Here is a 23521-nt window from a genome sequence, read left to right as displayed (position 1 = left end):
AGAAAGGTTTTATACTACCAGATCTTAAATTACCTTACAAGGCAGTAGTTATCAAAACTATCTGGTACTGGCTAAGAACTACAAAGAAAGATTAATGGAACATAATAGAGAATACAGAAGCACAAATAATTATAGTAACCTTTTGTTTGATAGATGTAAAGATTTAAACTTTTGATCTAAGAATTCATTATTTGGTAAAAAAAAAATAATATTGCGAAAGCTGGACTGGGCACAGACAAAAATATTACACCATTTATGACAAAGAAAGATCAAAATGGATATATATATATATATACCTGATATAAAGAGAGTAACACAAGAAAATTAGAATGGTGAACATATTACCTATCCAACTTATGGATAGGAGAACAATTTATGAATAAACAACAGATAGAGAACATTGTATGGTACAAAATAGATAATTTAGATAGCATTAGATTAAAATAGTTTTGTACAAATAAACCCAATGTAGCTAGGATAAGAAGGAAAGCAGAAAATTGGAGAATTTAATAATTTCTGAGATAACAGTCTCATATCAAATATCTAATGTCAACTCTATAAGAATATGATTTGTTCCCCAATTGATAAATCATCAAAAGGTATAAGCAGTTTTTCAATGAAGAAATCATTATTAATTAGAGAAATGAATATTAAAACAACTTTGAGATATACTTATTAGATTAACTAAAATGACAAAAGGGCAAAATCACAAATGTCAGAGGGGATATAGAAAAATGGGATACAATTACTGTTGGTAGAAGTGTGAACTGATCCAACTCTTTTGGAGAGTACTCTGGAATTATACCCAAAGAATAACAAAACTGTATACCCTTTGACTCAGCAATGCAACCATTAGTTCTGTTTTACAAGGTGATTAGGAAAAAAGGGGAAATAACCTCTATGTTCAAAAATATGCACAGCAGCTCTATTCATCATGGTAAAGAGGTGGAAATTGTGAGTATGGCCAATATTTAGGGACTGGCTGTAAAAGTTGTATATAATTATGATAGAATGCTAATGTATTACAAGAAGTGATGAGCATGATGCTTTCAGAAAAAATTGGAAAGTCTTGGAAAGACATGAAATAATGAAGGATGAAATAAGCAGAACCAAGAGAATATCATACACACTAATAGCAATATTCCTCTAAGAACAATTGCATGACTAAGTCATTTTGAGTATTATAACTACTGAAATCAACAACAAAGGACCTATTAAGGAAATTTTTATCCACTCCAGAGAAACAAAAGTATGTATAGTATGATATATGTGAGATTTAAAATTGGATATTAGATCATAAATCTCCCCTCTTTAACCTTTCCCTTAATTTATCTCCCAGACTAGTAAATGGAAGAAGCTTCTGGTTTTCTAGTTAGAGCTTTTATTGTATGGTAGTCACAAGGTGATGTTGATTAGAAGGATAGGAAAGTAGAAATACAATACAAATTGTCTTAAGTCTACGCTTAGTCTATATTCCATATAAAACTCACCAAAAGCCGAAGGCCACCTTTGGGGAGAGAGAGAGAGACCGTGTCAAGCGGGTGCTGCTGCTAACTGCGAGCCGGGCCCAGTCGGACTCTCATCAGCATCAGCTTGTGCAGCGCAGTCAGAAGACCAGCAGAGCAGGAAAAAACTCCCACTTCCGTTCTCTCCTTGCCTTTTAAGCTCGCACCCCAGAAGTTGAGAGCGTAGCAGGCAGTCTGATGTGCGCAGCAGGCGGAGTGGCGTGCGTAGTTCATGCTGTTGGTCTCCTCCCTGAAAGGGTGGTCCTTAAAAAAAACTGGCGTCTTTCAGTTTTCCTAACCAACTGTTAAAAAACTTTCATATTTTTTTACCACACATATATATATATATATGAATATGTATATACATATATATACACATACAACATACACCCACAAATGTATATACATCTTTGTATCTAATGGTAGCCTTCTCTGGGGTGAGGAAGGGAGGGAGAAATATTTTTTTTAAAGTGCACAGCAGAGAACAAAAAAAATCAGAAGGAAGCAAAGAAAAGCAGGTTAACTCTGAAAATGGTGTATAGTATTTCTGACTATTTATAAAATAAAAGTAAAAGAAGAGAAATAGAAATTCATGGTTTTATTTTGAATTCTCTTTTTATGTTGTGCTGTATACATGGAAATCAAGTGTTATAGGAAGCAGTAAAATTTTATGGGCCTAATTTTATTTTGTCTTTTGCCTTTTTGTGTTTAAGTTCAAAATGAATTAAGACGTGTACAGTGTCACACAGCTAATAAGTGTCATGTCAGAAGGTGATTGTATATTTGTAATGGAATTCAGGGGTTAGAAGTAAGATTTATGCCTAAAATAAGTACCATGCACTAAGTTGAATAGGAAGATGATCTGCCTTTCCCTTTTCCTGTGTTCCTGTGTTACTAAGAAATAGGCATGAAATTTTTTTGGCTTAGTTTGTCCTTTTGAAATGTAAGTGAAGGGTGTAGACCCTGTGGTCAGTCAGAATTCTAGGCTGGATGTGACTACCAGTCTAGCAAGAAAGTCCTGAGAAGCCAGGATGCCAGGACTTGAGCCCAGCATGGGCTCTGAACTTGGAGCTAAGTAGGACCATGCCATATAGGGATTGAGTTAATATGTGACCCTAACTAATCTCCCTCTTCTCTCCATTTACCTGGGAAGTGTTGGAGGGTATATTTCTCTAAATCGAAACAATTTTTGTCTTTGTTCTTTTTTATATCTTTAAAGTAAATATTCACTTAAAAACCTAATATGTTAGATGATTAAGTGCAACAAGGGGGTTGGGAACCTTAAACATTGGAGGAACATTATCAGTGGGGGCTTGAGACAGCAGCAGACTAGATGCACCCACAGCCTCCTTTGAAGGTACTAGAGAATCATGGGGGCAATGTGAACATATATGGCCTTCAGGCAATAGTAGCCAGAGTAATTACTATTACAAATAAATCTTTATATGATATATTATGGAAAATCACAATAATATTTGCCCTCCCCTGTTACTTAGTGTCTATCAAATTCTTTGTTAAAATGTTGCATTTAGAAGTAAAAGAACAGATATCTTCAGCCCAGTGTAGAGTTCTGTATTGTCTGGTATATATTTTCTGTATTTTTTTTTTAATTTCCATTTTGTGATTGACTTGGATGAATGGATTTCTTTGCTATTTTTTGGTATGTGTGTGTTCATTGTGAAACTGATATTTGGTGGAAAGGAAGTAAGGCCTCGGATATAGAGCTTAGTATAAAACACTGCATTTATCATTGTCATTTGAAACTTACAACAATTCTGTGAGTTAGGTCCTGTTATTATCAGATTTAATAGATAAGGAAAATGAAGCTGAGGGATTTCAAATACCTTGCCCAGGGTTACAATTTGAGGATGTATTAAAACTTAGGCTTTCTGAACTCCAAACTCAGCCTTCATATGTAGTTGTGCCAAGTCATTTCATTAATCTTGAATGAAGGTTTTTTTAGGACCTTGTGACCTGAAATATTGGTTAGCTAAGTGCTCTCTTGCTATCCCTCTACTTGCACTTGGGTTCAATTGTATAGTAGTTAATTTTGTTCTGTCCTTTTGATTCTAATGATCATTCTCCTGTATCAGAAAAAATAATGTAAAATAAAAAGTTTACAGAAAGTGGTTTTCTCACACCAGTCCAATTATATAGGTCAATGAGCAGGAGGAGGGTCATAATGATCACAATTTGACTGAATTGATTGGTTGCTTCTGCCAAGCTGAGTGATGTAGCTGCACATATGGAGAGATTCTCAAACTGAGTTGTTTCTTCCCAGCAAGTAAGAGAATAGCATGGCTTAAAAATGTCTATGATTGAACAATATCTATCTTCATTATGTGGTTGGATCACTTTAGCTAGGAAGCAGTAGGGAACCACAGATATTGTGTTGGCTGTGTCTCAGCAACTATTTCACGCACATGTCATTTTAGTGCTTCTAAACCAGTTTTGACCAAATTCATTCTGTTTCAGAAACCTGCTTTCTTTTAAATTCCCTATCACTCTCAATTTATGTTTTAAGATATTACCCACTAAGCTCCAAACAGTGTACCTTGGGATGATACATAATATGTCGGCCTGAGTCATCATCAGGGCTTTTGCTTTGAAAGTAGGCATGACATCAACAGCATCCCTGTTTACTAGCTTGCTCACTTGTCATTGGCTGTAGCAAATGCCAGAACTCCTCTTAATGCCACTAAAATTGCTGGCTCCTCATTTAAACCACTATTAATGCAGTGAGCCTTCAATCATGTACTTGCCACTGTGGTTTTCTCAGATCATTGTGAATACTGCCTGCCCTTTTCAGTAGTACCATGTAGAAGGAATAAGAATAGGTTCAAAGTGACCCTATGTACCTGCCATGTGAGAACATAACCCATGCAAAATTATGCCAGTGTTTCTCCTCTGTTACCCACTACTTAATGTTAGCTTATGAAATGGTAGTTTCCTCAAAGTCTATCTCCTTAGGTATTTACATCACTAGTTGCACCTCAATAATCTTTCTCAGCAGGGAGAGGATACTAATGTTTGCCATGGGTTTATGTTGCTCAGTGAGGAGCAGCATTATTAGATTTGACTGGAAACCCCTTCAACCAACACACATACATGAACAAGGTAATTGACAATCACAGGTCAAATATATTGGAATTTTTTGTGGCATTGTAGAGCTCTGTTGAGAAGATATAATGACTGTTCTGAGGATACATTTAATATAATACAAAAAATCAAAATGAATGATTTGAAGTCTCTTTATTTCATTTGGACACATTCATTCTATCAATCAGACTTCTATGCCCAACAGAATCTAGTGAGTTGTAGGTCTATAATTAATTACAGTTATTGTCCAGATATGGACATCACACCACAAATGCCAGAGATGAAGGTAGACTTTCTGTTCAAAAATATTCTTTATTAAAAGGTTATCAGATTTTGTCAATGTGTGGTATTTGAAAAATTAATAGGAAAGAATTTTTTGAATTCTCATTGTGCTGATGCACTGTCCCATGAGAATCCTATCAGCATTGACCCTGACATTCATTTATTTAGCAACTTTTACATTTACCTGATTCCTGTGAGATTTGTACTAGAATCCTCTTTTCCCAGGCAGGAAAACAGAAATGACTGAAATAATCTTATTTAGTCAAGGTCCAATAAAATAGGAAGACACTTTGTCTTCTAGGCAGGCAATTTGATTCCTTAAGGTGAACAAAATTCAAAGTATGCAAATTTATTGAGGGCAAGGGTAGTCTTATTTCTTGTTAGGTCTCTCTCATTGCATGTAGTACAGAATTGTTTGGTCATTTTTAAGTTATGTCTGACTCTTCATGGGCCCATGTGTTGTTGTCTTGGCAAAGATGCTAAAGTGGTTTGTTATTTCATTCTCCTACTCATTTTATATATAAGGGAACTAAGGCAAACAGGGTGAAGTGACTTGTCCAGGGTCATACAAATAGTGTCTGAGGCTAGATTTGAACTCATGATAATGTCTTCCTGACTTTAGGCTTATAAGTCTATCTCCTGTGCCAGCTAGCTATCCACATGGGATAAAGGCTTATACAAAATAGTCTAAGTAGAAAATTAGCAAGAGAGATTAAAAGACTTAAGTAAAAGGAATCCTATCTAGTATGTAACAGAATTGGGATTTAAACCCAAATCCTCTGATTCCACATCCTCTTCCCTCGGGAAGGTGATGTTTGGCTGATCTTTGAAGAATGACAAAAATTCTAAGAAGTGAAAGTGACAAAGGACACATTTTAGGCATGGAGAATAGCCTATACAAAGATATGGAGGAAGAGTTTGGAAAAATAAAATCCAAAAATCATTTTCTAGAGTGATTTGATGCAGTCAGCAGAAGCTAGCTACCACAGGAAATAAGAGTACTGATTTTAGAATTTAAAATACTTGAGTTCAAATCTGGAAACATGTATTTGCTAGCTGAGTGACCCTGACCAAGTCACAATACCTTTCTGCTTCAGTTCCTTTACTTATAAAATGGAGATAAAAATACTACTTACTACCTAGGGTTGTGAGGATCAAATAAGATCATACTTGTAAAACCACTTTCAAAAGTTAAAGCAATTACATAAGTATTAATTGTTATTATATTTTATTGTTTATATTATTGGGAACATAAAAAGAATAAAATGAAAAATATGGAAATGAAAGCTAGAGTAATATTTTAAAGGGCTTTAAGTTCCAGACTTGGGAATTTCCATTGGATCCTGGAGGCAAGAGGTAATCTCCAAATATTCTTGACCAGAGAAGTGACATATTTAGTTCTTTAATGACATTTTTTGGATCTAGGGAGCATAGATTGTAGAAGAGAGTGGCTAAAAGCAAGAAAACTAATTATGAGGTAATGAATTTATTAAGATATGAAGTATTGAGGGTTTAAAGAGCTAGTTGTAGTAGTGGTGAGAAATGGAAGTTAGATACTAAAAATTGATGTTTTCACTACTAATTGGATATAGGAAGTGAAGGAGATAAAAAATATGTAGATGATTCTGAAGTTGAAAATCTAGATTAACAGAAGTTTGAGGGTTCCCTAAGAAATTGGCATATTTGGCAAAGTGGTAGGTTTAAAGTTTAAGATGATAAATTGTGTCCAAAATATCAAGTTTGAGATGCTTATATATAATTACCCTCAAAACAACTTTAAAATAACTTTCAATTTAAATTCTATATTGGCAGAGTCAACAAAAGGTTACAGTGAGATTATCTTCCAACCCAAGAGAATTTAGGAGTTCTGAACAAAATATATTGACATGGGGGTGGAGACTGGTCCGGAGCCCAACAGGATGAAACACCAGTGGGGGAACAAAGTGGTGGTCACAGGAAGCAGAAGCTTCAGGAACTCCCAAGCCAGAGATGGTAAGGAGACCTGGAAACTTGTCTGAAAGAGCCTACGGGAGACATTTATGCTAGTACTGGATGTAGGACCAGATGCTGTTTAGCAACTCCATTGGTTACACCCACTGTAAGGTTCAAGGGTAGTTAGTAGCACTTTCAGAAGTGGAAGCCCTAAGGAGCAATTATTCGGTAAATCCATTGTCTATATTCAATTCTGGGTACAAAGGCAGGGAGGAGACCTTTGGATCAAGAGGGAGTGGAAATACTGAGAGGCAAATGTTTGATGACTCCAAAGATTATACAAAGACCAGGAGCATAATTCAAAAGCATGGAGGAGAATTTTTGGTAAAGAAAGAGAACCCTAAGGTTCTTTATTACTTGTCCAAAGGGATGAGGGACCCTGAAGAATAGTATTAATTACAATTGCAAGGGTGTAAAGGCCCTTCCTGGGTAATAAACAGAGGGCATAGCAGGAGAGCAATAACCAAACTACTCCCCATATTAAACAAATATTTCCCTCATGTAAAAGTGACACATTTTTCAACTATTATATTTTAGTTGTTTTTTTTTTCTTTTACATACTTATAGTGATAGATCTTTGCCAAGAAAAGTATTCTCCCTTTGCGGAGAAAATATATTTTTAATTTTATATTTTTAGCTGAATAAAAACTAGGAACTCTTAGTGAATAAGACATGATTCCTAAAGAGCATATTTTTGCAACAGAAAATAACATTTACGCTGCACTATGATGATGGTTTGGGTATATACTCCAAAAAATCTTTTCTGTTACATTTTAAAGAGCTCAATTTTATCATTATGTAAAATTCTGTTCAGTCATATTTGTAATGAAAGTAGATTATTCTTAATCACAAAATAACTGTAAATCTCTACTACTCTACTAATTAAAAAAATACCTGTATACAATGCTTCAAAAAAAGTCATTCTTATAATTTAATCAATGTAGGAATCTCCTGATTGACCTCTTCTGTCAATGTAGATGACAATTTTCTATGCAATTAGACTGATGTGTTTAAAAGTTGCCTGGAATACTGTCTCCAGTAGGTGACTTACCCTACTGAATATAATAATCAAAGCAATAGATATTCATACAGTGCTTATTATATTTCTGGCACTATGCCAAGCACTGGAGATAAAAATATATGTAGAAAAAGATAAAATCTGACCACAAAGAGCCTTTATTCTAATGGGGGAAGACAACATATAAAATGGATGTGTAAAGAGAAGGGGAAAGAAGTGTCAGATTTTCAAAGTGGATATGGTGGCAACATCTGGAGAGTAAAAGATGTTTTGCCTGGCATCTTCCTCAAAATGAAAGTTCCAGGAGGAATTCACTAATGTATATGGATGTGTATGTACTCACAAGATTGAACATCTCTTAAGAAGTATTAAGTGGTATTTTCAAATGTTCAATATTTTTTTTTCATTTTCTAAAGAGAACAGTTAGTCTCCATATAACTATGGTACCTTTTTTCCCTCCATTTAGATGATTGAAAAAAATCATAGACATTTGATGCCTTTATTTTCACACTACTTACACTTTCCTGGAGCTCTGGAAGCAGAACTTTCAACTCCTCTACTCTACTCAAACTACTCTCTAGAATGTTAATAAAGAATTCATTTTCATCAAATCTGGTGATCTTTTTGAATTCATAATATGTGTGTGTATGTGATCTAATACTCTAACTGCTGTTTTTTTCTGATTAATCTACTTCCAAAAATAGTAAAATGGTACTTACTCAAGGTTTTAATTTTGACCTTCCCTTTCCCACTTTCTCCATTAATAACTAAAAAAAGATAAATTATCTTTGCCCCTAAAACTGTTCCATTTTATGAATTTACTAGTTCTGTCCATGGAACTACTATTCTATCTCCAATATTGCTTTTGTTGAGAGGTATTATATCTACCAACTTTGTAATAGGGATGTACACTAATCCTTGGGGTTCATGAACCATTGAGGATTAGGAGTACATACTCACAGGGAACTCATGAAATTTGAGGTAAAAAAAAAATACCCAACACAAAAGTATAATTTGAATGAGTAGCACCAAGGTAGAAACTGTTCAGTTTGAAGGGTATGAAGGACTTTTCTGACCGAAGATAAACCGAATATATTGTTTGTTCTATTATTCTTACATTTACAAAGCACTTCGGAAATTTGCAAAGTACTCTCATATATATTATTTAATCCTCTAAGCTAGCTACTTGCAAATTTATCTACTTTGAAAGGAAGACAGATATTAACATTTCAATTTCTATCATATGCCCTAATACTGATAAAGTTCTTATGAGTTAGACGTATCATCTTCCCATGTAGGAATATAAACAGTTTAACTTTTTAATATCTCTCTTAATTTCTTTTTCCTGTTTACCTTTTTATGCTTCTCTAGGGTCTTGTATTTGAAAGTTAAATTTTCTATTCTGTTCAGGTCTTTTCATCATGATTACCTTAAAGTCCTCTTTTTCATTGAAATCCCATTTTTCCCCTTTTTGCTGGATAGGTGATTCTTGGTTTTAATCCCAGTTCCTTTGCCCTCCTAAATATCATATTCCATGCCTTCTGGTCTTTTAATAAAGAAGCTACTAGATCTTTAGCTATCCTGACTGTGACTACACAGTACTTGAACTGTTTCTTTTTGGCTGCTTGCCATATTTTCTTCTTTACCTGGGAGGTCTGAGATTTGGCTATAATATTCCTGGGAGTTTTCATTTTAGGATTTCTTCCAGGAGGCACTAAGTAAATTCTTTCAATTTATATTTTACCTTCTGGTTCTAGAATATCAAGGCAAATTCCCCAGACAATTTCCTGGAAGATGATGTTTAAGCTCTTTCCTTGATCATGATTTTCAGGTAGTCCACTAATTTTCAAATTATTTCTCTTGAATCTATTTTCCAGGTCAACTGTTTTTCTGAGAAGATGTTTCACATTGCCCTCTATTTTTTTATTCATTTAGATTTGCTTTAAAGTGTCTTGATTTCTCATAAAGTCATTAGCTTCTATTTGCTCAATCCTAATTTTTAAGCAATGATATTTTTTCAGAGAGATTTTGTACCTCATTTTCCATTTGCCCAATTTGGCTTTTCAAGCTATTGCCTTTTTTTCATGACTCTTCTGTATCACTCTCATTTCTCTTTCCATTTTTGCCTCTACATCTCTTTATCTTCAAAATCATTTTTAGTACCTCTATGGCCTGAGACCAATTCATATTTTTCTTAGAAGCTTTGGATGTAGGATCCCTGATTTAGCTATCTTCTTCTGAGGATACCCACCCTGGGCCATTGCCATTCAAGCCTACTTCCTGGTTCCCAGCAGGGGTGAAACACCCAAGTCCACTTCAGTGCCAGCAGAGACCTCTGTAATCTCCCTGCAGCCAATCACTCAGCCCTCTCACCAGACTATGAGATTACTTCCAAAAGACACTGGTGCTACAGCTGATTTAGAGGCACCAGGGGTCTCTTCCTCTGGTGAGGTCTGTCTGTGATTGGATCTGTGTTAGCGTGACCATGTGGTGGGGCTCCATTCCAATCCCAGCACAGCAGCCTCCTCCTGCCAACCTTCTAAGCTGTCTTTGTATGGAAAAAAGATCTCAGTCTTTTCTTTTATGAGTTTTCTACTCCAAGAATTTTCCTATGGCAATATTTGGAGGGTTTGGGGAGTTATTGTGTAGTAAGTTCTGAGAGCTTACTGCCTTTCCTCCACTATCTTGACTCCATTGCTGAAATCTCTTCAGCATTTCAATTTTATGTATAAGGAATATGATGTGCCCTTGACCAACTGATCTTGGTCTTGCAGTTAGATGTGACTCATAATTGAGTTCTCTTATACTACATCTTATTTTTTTCAGTAATAAAAAGATACATAATTATGAACTATATGAACACAAAATTTGACTTGGCTATTACTTTTTCTTGCAAAATAGTAAATTTAATGAAATTAGCAAGGTAATTAATACAAAATTAATATGACATTTTTGAAGTTTCCATTTTTCATAAGATGGGACCAAGATTCCCAAAGGAGGAGCCATTGTAGTGGCAGCTAGATGGCACAGTGGATAGAGCACCGGCCCTGGATTCAGGAGTACCTGAGTTCAAATCCGGCCTCAGACACTCAAACACTTACTAGCTATGTGACCCTGGGCAAGTCGCTTAACCCCAATTGCCTCACTAAAAAAAAAAAAAAAAAAAAAAAAAGAATCATTGTAGTATAGAGATGTGGGATGATAATCACAGAGTAAGAGATAATGCCTTTCATAAATTTAGTTTCATTAACCCAACAATGATTGAATGATATCCCTTCCACATCTGTATGTAAAACTTGATGGGTATGATTTAGGGGTTAAGGGCTACAGACAAAATATTTCTGTATGAAGCAAAGAATCGAGATTAAGAAAGTTACAGTTAAGGCTATGTCTAGCAGCACTAAACATGCACAGGATAAAAACAAACAAACAAACAAAACCTTCTTTATTATAGATCTATCTATCTATCTATCTATCTATCTATCTATCTATCTATCTATCTATCTATCTATCTATCTATTTTATCTTTTTATCATCTCCAAAGTCAACAAAGCATTAATAATCATTAGAAACAAAGGATCAATTCACCATTATGTACAAAGATGACCAGATTAATAACCTAAATGTTTATTTTTTTTATCTGAAAAATTTGACAGATAATTACATGACTAGAGTTGAAAAGATCAAAGTTTTGGTGGTCATTGTAAAGTAGTAAGACTTGACAAATGAATTATCAGTAAATGTTATTCACTGTGACTATAGAATCAAATTTTCCTGAAAGTGAGAAAATATGATGCTATAGGCATAATATAATCAAATGATATAGAAAGCAGTAAAATTTTATGGGCCTAATTTTATTTTAGGGGATACTAAAAATAAACAACTACCGTCTCATATCTATTTTTCTAAACTGTGAGAATCAGAGTGCCACCATCCTGCTGAGAAAGACTTTATGAGAACCACTGCAGCTCCACTCTGAGGAGAAAACATGTGACTGCCTGGCATCTGGAATTTACATCTATTCATAAACCTCTTCTAAGTCATGTCAATCAATGGACCAGCCAACTAACTTGGAACTGTGTGTGAGGACTGCACTGCTTCCTGTTCCACAGGGGGCTTCTGGGAGAAGCTGCCGAGGATCTTTCTTTTTTGTCTGGGACTTCGGGTTGGTGGCAAACAGAGAAAAAGAGAGGAAAGTAGATAGACTTTTCTTGCATTATGGGACACCATGTGTTCTCTTACTCTTTATTAAATACTTAAAAGCCTAAAAAAAATAAACTACACATTTTCATAAATGTATGAATGCTTAATTTACTTATGAAGGAAAACATTTAAGATGTATCATATTTTTCAAAGCAATGGGTGTTTGGTATTACTCAATTATTTTTCTTGTCAAATTCAATGAGATCATCTAGTTCAAGGATTCATTTTTTCATTATTATTATTTTTTTTAGTGAGGAAATTGGGGTTAAGTGACTTCCCTAGGGTCACACTGCTAGTAAGTGTTAAGTGTCTTAGGCTGGATTTGAACTCAGGTACTCCTGACTCCAGGGCTGGTGCTCTATCCACTGTGCTACCTAGCTGCCCCTAGTTCAAGGATTCTTAATGTTTTTGGTTTCATGTATCCTAATGGTGATCTGGTGAAGCCTATTGAGCCCTTCTTACAATAATGTTGTCAAATAGATAAATTAAAATACATATGATAAAATATAAAGTAATTATACTGAAATATGGTTACCTTAAGAAAATTATAAGTAGTCCAGGTTATGAAACAAAGATTCTTGATAATATAGGAAGTCTAACAGTTCTCCTGTATAACAAGGAGGTAGCTGGGTTCAAATTATGACGACACTTATTTGCTATAATGTACTGATTCTTAAGATTCTTTATTGTTCTATTTTAACAAACAAAAACAATCTATTAACGATAATATTCTAGGAAAATACTGAAAGTATCACTTTGATGAATGTATAAATTCATTAAAATTGAACTTTTTTCTCCCAATGAATAATGTAACCATTCCACCCCCTTTTTATCCTATCTGGTTATTGTACATTTCTCATTTTCCAAAGGCAGAAAACTGTCCTATTTCTTTCTTTTCCTTTTGACTCAAACTCCTTTTATTATAGAAACAAATCAATATTTTGGGTAACTTTAAAGGGATTTATTCCCAAGTATTGGAGGATAAAGAAGTTAGAAGGTAGTTAATTTGATATAACAGGTTAAGTGGATAATATTTATAAATAGAAAGATTGTCATGGAGTGATCTGGATCCTCTGTACAAACTGCAATTGTTTTCTTTTCTTAGTCTTGTTCCTTCACGGTATTTCTCACATAGAAACTCCTCTCATAGTTTTCTCAAATACTAATTCTATATCCCTTGTTAGCCAACCATCAATTTCTTCTTATTGGCCAATATACTTTGACAGAGACACCCTAGTCCCAAAGGATAATGAAGGTCTTTTATTGTTCTTCCTCTCCTCTCTTTTCCTTCTCTTGTTGGGTCATGGATTTCAGTCATTCCCAGGTACTCTAGGTTTTTCATGAATTACAAAAGAATATTTGGCTCATGTAAGAAAAAATCAAAGCAGAAATTATTTTGATTTTTAATTTTTTTTGTTTTGTTTATATCCTCAGTGCCTATCACAGTTTGTTCCACAAAGTAGGCACTCACTGAACATTCATTATCTCATGCTTAGCAAAAACCCTTGAAGAAAATAAGTGCTAAATGATGATTTGTCAATAGATTGCATGTATCCCCAATAAATAGGTGAATATCATTACTGACTTATCAACAATCATTTTTTAAGTACGTTCTAATTACCAAGGAATGTGTCAGTTACTAGACATATGAGAACAAAAATGAAACATCCTAGGATCTCCAAGAACTTACATTATCACAACCAAGAATTTACATTATCATCCAAACACACAAGCACACACACACACACACACACACACACACATAAGACCAACTTACAGGACTAGTGCTCACCCAGTTATCACTTGAAGTCGTCAAGTATGAGGCAATATGTTTTATTTCATGTAGCCCCTCCCACATATGTATACATTTAATTATTGGAAGTTTATATGTCTCTAATATCAATTCTTATATTATAATTTTAATTATATTTTGTATACTTGTCACATATTACTTGACCCAGATAATTTAAAGTAGGGAATATATTCCATTCATCCTTGCACTAATGTCTACTGGAGTGACTTTCATTTAATAGGCTTTAATCAGTCAGTATATCAGTCAATAAACATCTATTAAACACCAACTAAGCACTAGAGAGACAAAGAAGGGGAAAAGGGCCCCAAATTTGAGGAGCTTACAATCCAGTATGAGAAACAATATGTAAATAAGTCTAAACAAATAAACTACAGAGTAAATTGGAAATTATATAAGGAAAATGCTAGAATTAAGGGGAATCAGTAAAGCTTTATTATGGAAGGTGGGATTTAGACTTTTCTTGAACTGAAGGTTTAAAAAATTTATATTTTTATAGGATAATTTAAAACTTTCTTTTAATGATTTAACTTAAAAGATATCACTACCCTTCATAAGCCTTATATTTCAGAAAGCTCTTAGCTTAGGTTTGCAACAGGCTTAATAATTCTTTTTTGAGAATTCTCTTGATTATCCACAATGTAATTATGCACAATAATCATGGGCCTTGCATTACATTCAAATTCCTTTCTCATATATCATAGATAATCATTGTTGCATCAGAAGAGAATAAACACCCAAGGGGAAGTTATTTAGGAGAATGAGATGCAGTAACATGATGAAATTGAACATGGGGAAATTTAGTCTAAACAGTTGATTATTAGGAAAAGCTTTAATATATTCCCAATCACAGGGCAGCAAATGGTTTCCCCATGGGAGGTTTCATCATCATTAAAATATTTGGAATTAGAGTAGGGGTATGACCTTGGATTTATATTGTTGAAATAGTGGGTGTGTAGACAAAAAGAGACAATTACATCTTTAAATAGCATTTATTTTTGTACAGTTATCAGAATTTGGATTTGAGTTCTGCCCAGAAGGACTTTTGGGAAGTATTTATATTGGGGTGAGGTGAAGGAGAGGGAGATGGATGTTCTATGCATGTGAAGAGATATGTGATATTTTATTATTTTTGAAAAGAATCCACAGAAAAAATATTTAATTAGCTTTCTGAATGAAATTCAGTGGCAAAAATGTAATAGATTAAAACCTTTAACACTTCATAGACTGTGAGCTTCTTGAGAGAAGGGACTATCTTTTCTTCATTCTTTGTATTCACAAATCTTAACACATTTCCTGGCATAGAGTAGACACATAATAAATGTTTGTTGACTTACTGACCAGATATATACAAATGTAGATATATATATATATATATATATGCATATAAACTTATATATACACACATAAAATTCATATGTGTGTGCTTCTTTTTACAATTTAATGACTTCCAGTGACATTCCCCTTACCTGTAAGGTCATCATTTGCTAAAAAGAATCATAGTTCAATAAAACAATTAATTTATTGGTTCTACCTTACATTGTAACATTCCTATTTCAGAAAAAGAATAAATGAATAAAGTATTTTATAACAGTTTCCTATTTGTAAAACTCTCTACTAAACACCAAAGATACAAATCTAATAAGACAAATGTAGTAGAGGAATCATTCTTAAGAGAGGAGACAATACATACGGGAGGTTTTTGCTGCAAGTCAGATAGAAAAAAGCCCCATGGTTCCTAGAGTTCATTGTCAAAACACATGATATTGCTTTTACTTTCCACTGATAAAATAATTTCCTTTTCTTATGTTGAACAAATTGACAATACCAAGGACTTTGGTGAAAAGAATTTTCTTTTCTGGCTGTTCAGTAGCTGTGGCTATAGCACCTGCAGAGGCATTTACTAGATTGCATCTCCATGAGGTTTGTTTATCAGGATGATGGCTGTGGGCACTGCCCTGGAAGCATTATTCTTCTGAAGGATCTTAGGTTTGTGGTGCTATGCTGTTTCTATTGGAAACCATTGGCAGATGGTAATCAGTGTGGTGATGGAATTTTGACTTTCCTAGCACCTGCTGCTTCCTGTATCTCCTTCACTCTGCCCTGATGCTTCAACTATGTTGGCCTGCCTTCCCTGTGTATGCCATTTGGTTGGTAGTTTATGGGGATGAATGATGTCTTTTCCACAAGAGTTGATTCTACAAGTGAATCTCCACTATAACTCAACTGACAGGGTTAGCCAGGTGGCACAGTGAATAAAGCATTGGCCCTGGATTCAGGAGAACCTGAGTTCAAATCTAGCCTCAGGTACTTGACGTTTACCAGCTGTGTGACCCTGGGCAAGTCACTTAACCTTCATTGCCCTGCAAAAAAAAAAAATTACTACAAAATTTTTCACAACCCTCACATTCAGTTACTCAACCCCATATGTGGTCATGACCCACAGTTTACAAAACGTTGATGTAAGTTATTATTAATCCCAAGCCTGTTAAGCTCCTTTGGCTCTTGGCGGGAGATGGTGTGTATATGTTTTTGGTGGTGATGAAGAATGTGGACCTCTTCTCCACAATGATTTCTCTCCTCAATGATTGCTATAGACAAAGAGTTAGAAGAAGGTTTATTGATTTGGAGGATACTGTTGTTCTCAAGTCTTTCATTGTCAGGGTCCTGGGCTATCTCCATCAGTCTCTAAGGTGTTTTAAAATAAATGGCATATTGCCTCCCATCTTTCCCTTGGGGAACCCCATTACTTCAGTTTAGATGCTTTCCCTTCCTTGTCAATTTATCTTTCAATATTATTTTCCTTTATTTTGGTTCAGCTAGAAAATCATTTATTAATTTCTTTTCATATTCTTAATTTCTTAGGGCATCATAATAGTTACATTTTTATATAATAATCTGTACTTGAATGGTCACTTAGTTTGCATCCAGTTCTTGGTTACCACAATAAGTACTGCTATACATCATATTTTTCATATGCCTTTCCTTCTGTCTTTGATCTCCTTGAAATATTTGCCCATTAATGACATTATTAGGCTAAGTGACATATAGTTTAGTGATTTTTCTAGTACACAGAAGTTTCAAATTGTTTTCCAGGGTGGTAGGAAAATATGAGAATCCAACAGTGAATTAATGTGTTTTAATTTTGATAATCCCTACACAAATGAGTAGTTTTCCTTCCTAACTCCTTTGTCAATCTGTGAATCAAAAATTCAGATAACTTGTAATTTTCATGTATCTTGGTAATGATATGGACCAAATTGGGCACATATTACATAGTAAGTATGATCAATTCAGTGAAAATGGAAAAACTCATGCAAACTGATGCAAAACAAACAGAACTAGAATATGAAGATAATATGTCCAAACTATGACAATAATGCAGATTTAAAATTACAATTTTCATCTGCACATATATGAATGCAATTTTTATTGATTTTGTTATGTTTTCTTTTCCTGTTTATCTATTTATGCCTTTCTTGAGTTTTGTATTTGAAAGTCAAATTTTCTATTTAGCTCTTATTTTTTTATCATGAATGCTTGAAAGTCCCATTTTTCATTAAATACAATTTTCCCTTGAATGATTATACTCAGTTTTGCTGAATAGATTATTTTTGGTTGTATTCTAGCTCTTTTCCATTTCAGAATATCATATTCAAAGTTTTATAATCCATTAATTGGGAAGCTTCTAAATCTTGAATGTCACGGACTGTGATTACAACCCTGTTGGTGGAGTTGTGAAATAATACAGCCATTCTAGAGAGCAATTTGGAACTATGCTCAAACGGCTATGGGACTGTGCATACCCTTTGACCCAGTAATAACACTGCTAGGTCTATATCCCAAAGAGAACATAAACAAGGGAAAGGGATCCACACATAGAAAAATGTTTATAGCACCTCTCTTTATGGTGGCCATGAATTGGAAATTGAGGGGATGCCCATCAATTGGGGAGTGGCTAAACAAGTTGTGGGATATGAATGCAATGTAATGCTTTTGTGCTATAAGAAATGATAAGTAGGCAGATTCCCGAAAAATCTGGAAAGACTTAAGTGAACTGATGCTGAGTGAAGTGAGAAGAAGCAGGAGAATATTGTACACAGTAAGAGCAGCATTGTGCCATGATCAACTGTGATAGATAGTTCTTATCAGCAATCCAAGATAATTCCAAAGGATTTATGATGGAAAGTGCTCTCCACCTACAGATAAAAGAACTGTGGAATCTAAATGCAGATTGAACCATAAAATTTCTACTTTTTTTTGAAGTTTTTTCCTTTTTGTTCTGATTCTTCTTTAACATGACTAATACAGAAATATGTTTAATGTGATTTTACATATATAACCTATATCAGATTGCGTTATGTGTTGGGGAGGGGGGAGGGAAGGGAGAGAGAAAATTTGGAACTCAAAAGTCTCATAAAAACAAATGTTGGAAACCATCTTTATATGTAACATGGGAAAAAAATAAAGTCCTATTAAGATTGAAAACAAAAAGATATCAGCAGTGACTCCATGACATCTGAATGGTTTCTTTCTTGCTGCATTCTAGATTTTGTCCTTGACATGGGAGCTCTGCAATTTAGCTATACTATTCCTGGAAGTTCTCATTTGGGCTCTCATTTGAGAGGCATTTGGTAGATTCTGTTTCTCTGATTATAAAATATCAGGGCAGTTGTGAAAGATGATGTCTTATCTCTATTTTTTCTATCATGTTTTTTAGGTAGTCCAATAATTCTTAAATTATCTCTCATAAATCTGTTTTACCCTTCTCTGTCACTATAGTAACTTGTTATGATCAGGTTATTTGTGTTGTTGCTTGCTCATTTTCTATTTTATTTCTTGACAACTTTATATTAAATTTCTCTTTTCCTACAATAAAGGAGGCATTTACCCAAGGTTCAGGACTCTCTTTTTGATGTTTTCAGAGCTAGCTCTGGGGGTCTGTAGGTTTTTGGTGCTTCCAAGGTAGTATAATCTAAGAAGAAGTGCAACCACTACTCTCCTGTCTTTGCTCTAGTCTTTGCCCACAAAGGGCCCTTGTTCCCCTGAAGCTATCAATGCTAGCACTCCTCTAATCCATGGCAATATGATTCTGGATGGACAAAGAAATATATTCTTAAAGTAGCTCTCAATAGCAGGTAAGTCAGGTAGGCAGACCTCCTTCATTCATACTAAATTCTACTCTAGTAATAGTAGACCCATTTGCATATATACACACATATACATATATTTGTGTGCATATATCTATATATATCCATATATATATGTATACATACATATAATTTTTGTTTTGGAGACAAGCAATCTAAGGAGATTTGTAGAGCAAAAATATAAGTATTGTTGTATAATTTTTAGAATTTGAAGGAATTTTAGTTATAATCCAGTCCAGTTGTTACAGAGGAGAAAACTAAAGTTCAAGGTCGTTAAATGACCAGTCCAAGGGCACATAACAATTAATCTTTTTGTCTAGTGTCATATTCTAATTTAAAATACAATTATATGTTGTGGATGTAACAGGATTTCTATTAAAGCAAAGAACATGTTGAAATGGCACATCAAAAAAAATTCTCCTTGGATAACAAGCATGAGTTGTTTTTAAGTTGTCTCCTTTTCAGTCATTTGCTGGCCTAATTATATAATCTGCTTTTAGCAGTTTTATGCTAATTTACTTATCTGGGGTCTTCTATGAATGAAATTAGACCTTTTTCCTTTATGACTCCTTTTTTCTAAACATATTCCCTTTAAAAATACAAATTATAATGGTTCACCTTTATATATAACTTGGTAATTTACAAAGCACTTTTCTGACAATTAATCAATGACATAGGTTTGAAAAGTATCCTAAATTTTATATATAAAGGTGGGAGTTTATTGATTCAATCAATCAATTACTCTTGCACTTAAAGTAAATGATAAAATACAATGTTCTGATACCTTTGTCACGTAAATACAATCAATAAATAAGATGAGAGTCAAGCTTAGACATCTGTATGCAATCAATCAAATATAGACTTTAGACTAAGTTCAAAAATACCTCAATCAATTTAAATGTCCTTAAAATTAATCAGAAGACAGGTAATGATATTGCACAAGAAATATAATCATATTGGCTAAAGAATTATCGTGCACCGTGGGCCATATAATAAAATAGTAAGCTAGGTTGGAACTCAGAAATTCAAGCCTTTTTCACTTGAGGAAGGGGGGAAGGAAAGGGAAGGAATCAGCATAAAGTGTCTCCTATGTACTAAGTATCATGTTAAATACTTATACAAACATCCTATTTGATTCTCACCACCCTGTAATGAAGGTCCTATTATTATCCCTATTTTACAGTAGGAGAAGCTGAAACAAACAAGTTCAGTGACTTGCTATGGTCCCATAATTTTAGTAAGGGTCTAAGGCTAGATTTGAAGTCAGGACTTCCTGACTCCAGGCCCAGTATCCACTTTGCCACCAGCTCCGTCTTAGACTGCTGCCAATGTATTTAGCATTCAGCCTTCCAAACAAGCCCCTGAAAAAGAAATTTTTTGGGGTGGGGTGAAGATGATCCCTGGCCTCAGCCTCAATCTTTTCCCCCATCCCTACCTTTACTTGAGGAGGATCTTGTGAACTTTGAAGGTTTTAGAACTTTTTGAACTTTCCATAGGCAACCAAGGATCATTCCTAGACTAGATAATGACAGTGACTGTACTGTGCATAAAGAAGAGATTAGATGTTATGTAAGGAAAGGTAATTTCAAGGCTGTACAAGTCCTTCAGGAAGAAAAAAAAAGTTGTACCACACCTGAGGAGAACTTCTTAAGGCTACATCAGAAAGTATTCCAGGAGTTGTGAATTACCACTATTTCCATATGTGGTTTTAGTTTGAGCATTATTTCCACTAAAATCTGTAAATACTTTTGCAATTTTGTGTCTAATGCCTTTTGGGGGAATGGACTCTTTGATACAAACAATACCACAATAGTAAGGACTATTTCTAAAATCAAAATAAGTCTGATTGATGGTTACTGTTTTATAATCAATCACTACACTAGTGGTGTCTCTTGAATTGTAACATCAAAAAACAGTACTGACCCCTTTTAGACTATCCTTAAACCTCTGAAGGAGAGATGTAACCACTTTTCTCTGGTGACCCAAATTGCTCCTCATATTGGGGTTGGGTGGTAGTAGTCAAAACAGCCCCAAAACATGTGCCAAATATAGATTTGGAAATAGGTTCAGAAATGCTGAAATTTACCTAATGTCACATAACCAGGGTTATGGTCCTATCCCAGATGTTAATGTCTTCGCCTGTCTATTCTGAATATGTGTTCATATACTTGCATGCATATATATATATATATATATATATATATATATATATGTGTGTGTGTGTTTGTGTGTGTGTGTGTGAGTGTGTGTGTGTGTTCCTTTTGGGATGTTACATTTTATCTAAACCGCTAAAAATTATCACAGTACCTGGCACAAAATAATTGATTAATAAATTCTACTGAATTATTTGGGTCATTACTTGAACCTTGTTCTTCTGATGCCATGCAGAAGGCAATAATCTCCCAAATATAGCATAGTCATAACAATTTATTTCTTACCTGGACTTTCATTTAAAATCCTTCTTTGTTTCAAAGCTGACCAAACCTTGTGGAAAATAAAATTAAATGTGGTTGCCCTATAATTGTTCCAAGTGTTAGGGAATTTAGCTGGCATTCTAATAATATCTTGCTACTTAGAAATTAGAGGCTACTGCAATAGTTTGGGGGTATTAAGCATTTATTAAAGTATATTAAATATTGGTAAAGATATAGAGCATATGGCTCAGAAAGTTAAGAAGCCCTACACACCTAGGATAGAGGAGAAAGAGAGAGCAGCATGTGAGAGGGGAGAACATGTCGGGAGAGTGAGAGTCCCCTCTCCAGGGTTTATAACCTCTCTCAGATGGGTCACTCAACTTTGATCCAAGCTAATTGGCTAGTAACATTCAAGTCCATTGATTAACATGAATTGAGGGTGATTTTAAGTTAGTTAACTTTCTTTACTTAGTAAGGTAGATCTATATTTCATTTGAAATTCTCCTGGGCCTGGGCTGACCCTGCAAAACCAGCCAGAGTTCCTGTGTGTGTGTGTGTGTGTGTGTGTGTGTGTGTGGTTTCTGAGTCCCCAAAACACCCTATTATTAATAATCTTCTCACACCCTCAGATTTTTTTTGTGGGAGTGAGAAGTAGGAAGAAGGTAATACCATTTGGGGTAAAGTGTGAAGATAGGGAATAAAGTAAGATTGGTAGAGAAGAGACAGTTTTCACTGGCTAAAATATGACTATTCTCCTCCCCCACCAGTCACAATAGCTTTACGTTCAGGACATTGACTAAAAGTTCAAACCCAAGCAAAATGGCTCATTCATCTTGAAACATTGAGTTCCATGTATATTAAAGCCATTATTTTAAATCTGACTGGTGACAAGTTTGTTTTAAATCATCTGACAAATATATAGTGAGATTTTTTTTCTAATTCATTTCCCAGTGAGTCAAGGGGCAGGTTTGACCTTCATCACAAGTGATCTCCACAATGTAGCCTCAGTTGAAAGCAAGTTGGGAATGGATCTTCATTAGTCAGATATGCCACCTTAGAGAAATGTGTGCTTTAGAGAAATGTGTGGAAATTCAACAACAAACCATTTAAGTACCTGATTTATGTCAGGGACTAAACTTGGTTCTGGGCAATAAATGTGACAGGAACTATTGCAAGTATAAACTATAATAGACTATGTGAAATAATTATTTCCCTCACAAAGCTTGTGTTCTAATGGGATAGGTAATATGCATATAAGAATATACAAACTTTATACAAAATAATCACAAGGTAATTTGAGGGTAGATGAAACAAGCTAGGTAGGAGAGGCTCCATTTAAAAGATGGTATTTGAATGGATATGTGAAGAAAAAAAGGGATTCTAAGATGTGGAAGTAAGACAGGTAAGTGTTCCTGGCATGGGAGCTGGCCAACACAAAAGCAGAGAAGATGAATAGAATTTCATATATGAAAAACAATTAGAAGGCCAGTTAACATAGACTATGAAATGCATGAAAGGGAATAATGCATAATATGGCTACAAAGAGCAGTTATAGACAAGATATGAAGATATTTAAATGTCAAGTAAAGAAGATAATATTTGGCCATTGATATAATAGAGATATTTGAGTAGAGTGATAAATTCACACATCCACTTTACAAAAATTTGGCAACAGTACAAAAAAAAAATAAAAGATGTACCAAAAAAGGACACATACTTAAGGCAAGGAGATGAATTAGTTTTCTATTACAATAGTCCAGACTAGAGACAATGAGAAACTGATCTAGGGTGAGGTGAGAAAATAGAGAGACAGAAAAATACCTGAGAGATTCTATGAAGCTAGAAATAAATAGATTAAGCAATTGACTAGTTTGATGGGGTGGTTGGGAGTAAGTATTTGAGGATGACCACAAGATTAGAACAAAATTGGGATGAATATGGTACTACATTAAAAGGATTATAGATTCAGTGGGTTTAGAAGGGGAAACTGGACAAAGAAAACAAGTTCTATTTTGAATCTCTTTAGTTTGAGATACTTAAGTGGAATC

Source organism: Dromiciops gliroides, chromosome 2, assembly GCF_019393635.1.
Source record: "Dromiciops gliroides isolate mDroGli1 chromosome 2, mDroGli1.pri, whole genome shotgun sequence".
Lineage (NCBI taxonomy): Eukaryota > Metazoa > Chordata > Mammalia > Microbiotheria > Microbiotheriidae > Dromiciops > Dromiciops gliroides.
This window is presented reverse-complemented; position numbering follows the sequence as displayed.